Source organism: Pongo abelii, chromosome 18, assembly GCF_028885655.2.
Source record: "Pongo abelii isolate AG06213 chromosome 18, NHGRI_mPonAbe1-v2.0_pri, whole genome shotgun sequence".
In the NCBI taxonomy this organism is placed as follows: domain Eukaryota; kingdom Metazoa; phylum Chordata; class Mammalia; order Primates; family Hominidae; genus Pongo; species Pongo abelii.
The window spans coordinates 45,306,376-45,313,976 of NC_072003.2; the positions used below are offsets into that span (position 1 = coordinate 45,306,376).

A 7,601-nucleotide genomic window follows, 5' to 3' on the forward strand; every position below is an offset into this window, starting at 1 on the left:
CCCAGATTCTTCCAGATAAGCAACAATGACAATTTTAGATGCACTATGTTAATACATGACAAAACCTGAAGCAGTCATAGGAAAGGGACTTGAACAACATACTCAAAATGGTGAACCCTGCATTTTGTAGAGAGCTAACATTCTAAACAAATTTTATATTTCTTGTTAGACATTTGATGTCTTTTGGATGTCTGAAAAAGTCCTACATTTCTGTATTATCAAACAAATATTAGAATGTAATCATTCATATGCCTTTGCTATTTTAAATTGTAGAAAAATAAGTATAAAATTATATTCTTTTCTTTTAATTTAGAAAAGGTTGTAGCCTTTCACTCTCCCACACTGAACCCATGGAGGACTGATATCCACAAACCTTTAATAGTACTCCCTATGGGAAAATGTCAATATATTTTTATAGTTTAATAAAATTATGGTGAAATCACTACACAAGGCATTTACTATTAATATTTTTACATAAATTGAAGTCAAGATATGTTAAATGTAATTGATTATACTTATTTATTCTTCACCTGACTCATATTTGCCTCATTTTAAATTTTCTAAATTTAAACGTTCTTCTATCTTTTACATTTCAGTTGATCGTACTGTATTGTAGGATATTAAATGTAATATATTGTCATTTATTTCACATATTGCCATATTTATATTTTTCTTCTTGCATTTTACAGTGAGATGAAATCTTTCATCATCTAAATGTATTTTTGTTCTCTACCTCATAATTTTTATACACATAATGATATAAACATTAATGTTTTTGAGAATATTCAATTTTAGATAATTTCGTGTTTCATCCATACTGAACTTGAATTTACTCCATGTGTGAGTTAGAGGACTTTTTATCTTCACTTCTTCTTTATTTTCACCCTGACCTCTCCACACTCCACAGCTCTTGTGTTAGTCAAAGAATAGTGATTTATCATTCCAGTAAATGGAGCCAATTCAATGAAAATATACAAATACACCTTGGAGATATCTAGCTTTTGCTCTAGAGCAGTGTGATAAGACAAATATCACAATAATGTGAGTCACACAGCTTTTCTTGTTTCCCAGTGCATATAAAAGTGATGTTTACACTGTACTGTAGACTGAAACAGACTAGGTTTACAATAACAATGTATATACCTTAATAAAAAATATACTTTATTGATAAAAATGCTGACGCAGATACACACACACACAAAGATCACATGGTGTTGGAAAAAATATTGTTGATAGAGTCGCTCAAGGTAAGGTTGCCAAAACCCCTCAATTTGTAAGAAATCCAACATCTGGGAAGCACAATGAAGTGCAATAAGACAAGGCATGCCTGTGTAACAGTCAATGTTCACTAGTAATATACTTAGAAATCATACATAAAAGATATTACATATGTATAAAAGTAATTAACAAGTTACAGAATGGGTAGGAGATAAAAATTACAAAATGATTTACAAAGTAAATTAAAAGGGAGACCAAGCCTGAAACATTCCTGAGCAGACAAAATCAGACCTCTTCAGTGACCTCATCTTGTTGACTTGCAAACAAGCAAAACATAATGTGAGCTATTTTTGTGAATACCTGTATTAAAAATCAACAATAACAGAACTTAAGTTTATCAGAAGTACCCAAGAAGGTATAGCAATATACGTCTATAAGGTAAACCAAAAAAGACAGTTTTTTAACTGCAACTAATCAAATAATTTTAATATTTTGCTTCTGCATATTTTCAATGCAATCTTACCTCTGACACTTTGCCATTTAAATGCTAAACATTTTTTGGTCTCATGTTCCACAATTCATTAGTTGCTTCTTACTCAAGAAAATGTTTTTTGAAACAGATTCCTACTCTGTCGCCCATGCTGGAGTGCATAGACAGAATCGGAGCTCTCTGTAGCCTTACATCCTGAGCTCAAGCCATCCTCCCACCTTACCCCATGAGTAGCTACAAGTACAAGAATGCACCTCTATACCCAGCTAATTTCTTCTTATTTTTTCATAGAGATAGGGTCTTACTATGTTCCTGGGCTCAGGTAATCTCTCACCTTGGCCTCTCAAAGTGCTAGAATCACAGATATGAGCCATCATTCCCAGCCAATAAAACTCTTAAAATTTGTATTGTATTACAGTTTACTTTTTAACAGGACAAAGTAAAATAAACTAGCCATACATAAATCTAAAAAAAATTTGTAAAACCTATAATAAAGACCATAAAAAGTTTTTGAAATATGAGAAAATCAGCATAAAAAAGTGGAAAACCACATCATGTTCTAAGGTAGAAAAACTCAATATTACTCAATCATCAATTTGTTAGAAGTAATTCAAAAATTTAATTTTGTCCCAATAGACATACCATCTGGTAGTGAAGGCAGGCATTTTATTGCAGAACTCCTACAGATGAAAACGCAAATAAGAACAGCTGAGGACACTTTGAAAAAATAATTAGAGTGGCTATCACACCCTATGAGACATGTTGATTAATGAATATATGGACAGCTCAGTGGAAGTATAAATTCAAAAATAAACCACAGTGCATGAGAAACTGTCTTTGTTCAGGCTGCTAAAACAAAATACATTAGACTGGATCATGTATAAATAACAGAAATGTATTGGTCACAGTTCTGGAAGCTGGAAAGTTCAAGATCAAAGCACCAGCAAATTCAGTGTCTGGTGAGGGTCCCATTTCTCATAAATGATGCCTTCTTGCTGTGTCCTCACATGGCAAAAGGGACAAGGGTGCTTGCTTCAACCTTTATTACAGGGTATTAATTACATTTATGAGGATGAAGTCCTCTTGAGTTAGTCACATCCCAAAAAGCTCCATGTTATAAAACTATCACATTAGGGATTAAACTCTTACAAATGAGTTTTTAGAAGGAGACACAAATTCAGATCATAGCAAAAAGTAAACTGGCAATAAAAACTACAGTTGGGGAGCTGTCATTAATGATTTGGGTTTAGGAATCTGATGTTTCTATCATAAAGGTAAAAAATAATGTACTAATTATAACCTGCAATAAAATGAAGGTCAAATGAAAGACAAATCTATACTGAAAAAAAAAAGTTTTTACAAGGTGAATTCTTACAGGTTTTCTCAGGATTTTTGTGGTTTCTGGGGATAAATAAGACCCCAGATTTTTCTACTGTGACTTTTTTACTGATGTTTCTGACACTCTTACTCAATTTCAAAGTGGAAAAGTATCCCTTCTGTTTCTGTCTATGAGAAATTCAAAATAAAATTGGTCCCCATATGCTGGATCCTAAAACAATTATTCACTCAGTGGTGCTCTGCTGAGGAAGGGCACTGAATCTCACACGCATAGAAACATCATGTTCTGTCAGATACAGGACTTCTCCTTGAGGCAGAGCCTCATCACTCATACATAATCAGAGGCTTTCCCAGGCATGCACTGCTCTGCGCCCTCCCACAAAAGCTCAGCCCTAAGCATCTGACTCTGAAGGTGACTGATGAACATGTTCCCTGGTACTCTAATTTACAGGGATTTTGTTTTCTCTTAATGATCCCTTCTAGAGCTCTAGGGTCTTTCCTGAGTCCAGCTACCACATGCAGATAGAGACTGGGAGATTTGGACAGAAGCTTTGATCCTCACTCTAAGCCCTGCCCTGTCCCATCAGCTTTTCTGGAAGTATAATGTTCTAATTACTCTTGAAAGACCACATATCAGGGTATCTCTCTGTGCCAATAATTGAATAAAAGTGAGAAGAGAAACAGGCAAGAATTTCTGCTAAGGGCTGCTTCTAATGGTCTACTTGCCAGATTTATATTTCTATTTTACACAAATATTGACAAATATAATTTCATCTCTAGATTAAAAATTGAAGAAGGAACCACAGAGTAATGAGAAAATGGAATCAATGTTCTGTAGAATGCAGCTTACCTCAGCCATGGAGTGCTAAGTCTCTCAGAAAAAAGCAATTGTTCTCTATCATCAGAAACAACTGTGGCCTCAGACAGCCAGACACTGAGAGTGCAGGATGCTCCCTGGGATTCCATGCCTACATCACAGAGGCATGGAATTCCTAAGAGAGGCTGAGCCCACAGGTCCTGTTCTACCATTTGGTCTAACTAATACTCCTCCTCCTCCTGCCCCAACAGGATTCCCCAACTCTTCCCTGGGTCTCACTAGGGATAGTTCAGAAAGACAAAAAGCTATTAATGTCCCTCCATTTCTGTAGTTGCTGGGGTCTAATTTTCTCATTTTTAGGTTTTGAGTTTTTGTCGTCCATCTACATTCACAGAATTTGTGTGCCCTATTCCAGTACCTACAGTTTTAAGTAGGTCTAGTCACCCATACTGTCTTATAGTCATTTTTTTTTCTAGTAGAGCCAGATGATACAGACACAAGAACTTCTATATAAAAGTTCACCATAAGTAAGTTGAGCACCACAACCCCTCTATGGGCTGGACTGCCATTCAGAGAATACGGCAACCAGATTTTCCTGGTGTTGCAGTTGAGGAAAAGAAAGGCACATCTCATCCAGGAATGGTCAGTGAGATATCTCAAATTTTGAAAATGGATGCCTATAGACTTCAATGATGTTCTCTTCATCTTGGAGTCAGTCAAGAAGAGATTTTGGGGTTCTGAGGGGACAGTCACATTCAATCAACAAATTACCTAGCCAACATTTGTGGAACGAGAGAAAAAAAGAAAGTAAAACCAAACAGTTTGGCCACATTAATAGATTAAGTGATAAAAGCTACAATGTGATTAAAATGCAAGTAGTCTCAAAAGCCTAAAGGTTACACGAATGAGCTTCAAGGGACACATCGTGTGGCTGGAGTCAGCTGACTATTATGCTAAAGATGTCAATAGTGGTGAGACATGATCGATACTTCAGGAAGTGGGCCAAAGGCCAGTGCCGTTATCATGCCGGGAATGGTCTGGGGCCTTCTGAACCACAAGACAAATAGGTCAACTTTCAACAAGAAACACAAGTCTGGCATGCAGTGATGATCTCTGCATTACACATGGATTCAGGCTTGGTTTTTGGCTTAACTGTGGTTAGTATTTTCAGCGAACAGACCTTTACAGTGGACTCCTAAATGAATGACCTGACAGATCAGCAGCTGAAATTCTTCCTGATTTGAAGCCAAAAAAGGATGTCCTTACTCAAACATCCTTTAGTTTCAATGTGAAAGACCAAACAGTTAGAACATGAGTAATGACCCACAACCCTGAGCTCTTACCATTAAGTGGAACAACCACCCCTGCTTCAGGTTCTGTGTTGTTGGCACTGAGGTTAGACATCCATAGCAGCCCAGTGAGCACCAAAAGGTGGCAGCTTCCTTGACTTGTCAGGGGATTAGGGCCAGGCATTTAGGAAATATTTAGTGAATTGAAGACCTCATAGAGCCAGCAGTTTTGCTTCAAACAGTGGAGGGCGGTGAATTCGTTCCTTTTCACACTGCTGATAAAGACATACCCAAGACTGGGCAATTTACAAAAGAAAGACTTTTAATAGACTCACAGTTCCACATGGCTGGGGAAGTCTCACAATTATGGCAAGAGGTGAAAGGCATGTCTCATATGGTGGTAGACAAGAGAAGAGAGAATGAAAGTAACATAAAGCAAAAGGGGTTTCTCCTTATAAAACAATCAGATCTCTTGAAACTTATTCATTACCTTGAAAACAGTATGGGGAAATTGCCCCCATGATTCAATTATTTCTCACAGGGTCCCTCCCATCACACTTGGGAATTATGGGAGCTAAAATTCAATATGAGATTTGGGTGGGGACACAGCCAATCCATATCAAGGAGCATACATTTTTCACCAAAGGATGTAATTTTTTGTCTTACAGCTAATGTTCCTGTGGCAGCCCAATTTTCTCTTAGAATGTGTTGTATTCTAAGTGGCCTTCTGAGGTCTTGTAGAACTCAAATTTACTCAATTCAAAATTGGAATATCAAGCTGGGAAACCCCAAGCCCTTGATGTGTCAGGATTCAATCTGACAGAAGCTTTGGAGCAAGCTTGTCACTGACTTTCAAATCAGTGTAAGTAGTAGCATCAGGGAGACTATGTGTCAAAAATTCTAAGGGCCACCTCTAGGTGGAGGCTGACTCCCTCTCTCAGAGGCTTCAGATGAAAACAATATCAAGTATTTTTTGGCTGCTGGAAGAACTGAGCTATGTAAATCTGCCCACATAGTTCCAGTGAACCTTAACTGGAAAACAGGACTATGGGATTTTGAGAATTGTATCAGCTACTGGCAGAGAGATGTTACCAACCTAGACAAGAGCATGAAGGCAGATGCTTCCAAATTGGCAGCCGACAGAACTTCACCTACAGAGTTGAACTTTTTGCACATCAGAGGATAGAGACAGTCATGATAAATTCTGCCATGCCACTGTGGCAAATGGCAGAGAAGATTGTCTCACTTGCGAAGTGCAAGTTACCTGTTCCTCACCCCGCTTAGAATAATCCCCTCTGGCACTTACGGGGCAGGCAAGGACAAACCCACCAAACCTGACTATTGCTACTATAGATTCTGATGTAGAAACAACAGGACGTGGATTGAGCTCCAATAGCTCCGTCTCCTTTTTACGTGATCTTCCTGCCTTCACTGTCACCCTGCCCAAACACTGTTAGTTGAGCTTTGCTGTTTGTTTTCTCCCCTCACCTTGGTACACTGCAGCATTTGGAGAGTATTCAGGGTCAGAAGATTCCATCTGATGAAGGAGGATGAAGGATTTTATCTGGAGGACGAAGTCCAGGGTCAAGGTGTGGGCAGGGTGTGTTGCCCCCGAGGCTTCTCTCCTAGGATTGTAAGTGGCCACCTTCTCATTGTGTCCTCACATGGTCATTTCTCTGTGTGTGCCCATTTGTATCCTTATCTCCTCTTGTATGGAGACATCAGTTAGATTGGATTAGGGCCCACCCTAAGGTCATCATTTTAAAACATTTTTTATTGTAACTAATAAAAATTGTCTGCATTTGTGGAACTGTTTTTAAATATGCATACATTGTGGAATGGTTGACCCAAGCTAATTGGCATATGCATTATCTCACATACCCATAATTTTTCTGTTGTGAGAACACTCAAAATCTACAGTGCTAGCAATGTTCAAGAACAGATTACATTAACTGTAGTCACCAAACGCAATAGACCTGGTGTCCTTATTCCTCCTGTCTAGCTGAAATGTTGTATAATTTGGCCATCTCCCCACTCCCTCACCTCCACCCCCAAATACCTCATTTTAATATAATTACCTCTTTGATGATGCTATCTCCAAATGTAGTCACATACTTAGGTACCGGGGGTGACAGTGTCAACATACGAATTTTGGGAAGCACGCAATTGAGTTCACAGCAGCCTCTGTCAGGACGTAAGGTTTACATTGAGATCCTGGTAACTCAGCAACAGAGGGAATGACATGCAAAGATTCTGTGAAGAAAATTCCAGACAAAGAATTCTATGGAGCAAGGATCCTGAAATGCGAGTGAATATGGTGAGTTTGAGAAACCACAGACCAGTGGCAGGAGGGAGGGGGCGCAAAAAGCAAGAGGAGGAGGTGAACTCACAGAGTCTTGATGAGACATGTAAACCTGACTGTGATTTCATTCCCTATGCAGTGAGAAGT

General features: G+C 38.3%; 1 long non-coding RNA gene across 1 annotated transcript; it reads right to left on the minus strand.

The window, feature by feature from the left end:
- Positions 1 to 1,140: 1,140 nt before the first annotated feature.
- LOC129050770 (uncharacterized) lies at positions 1,141 to 7,376 on the minus strand. Its single transcript, XR_008514530.2, has 5 exons — positions 7,231 to 7,376; positions 6,641 to 6,777; positions 5,207 to 5,448; positions 2,351 to 2,388; positions 1,141 to 1,578 (listed from the first exon to the last, which is right to left on the minus strand). It is a non-coding gene; the product is annotated as an uncharacterized LOC129050770 (long non-coding RNA).
- Positions 7,377 to 7,601: the final 225 nt, after the last annotated feature.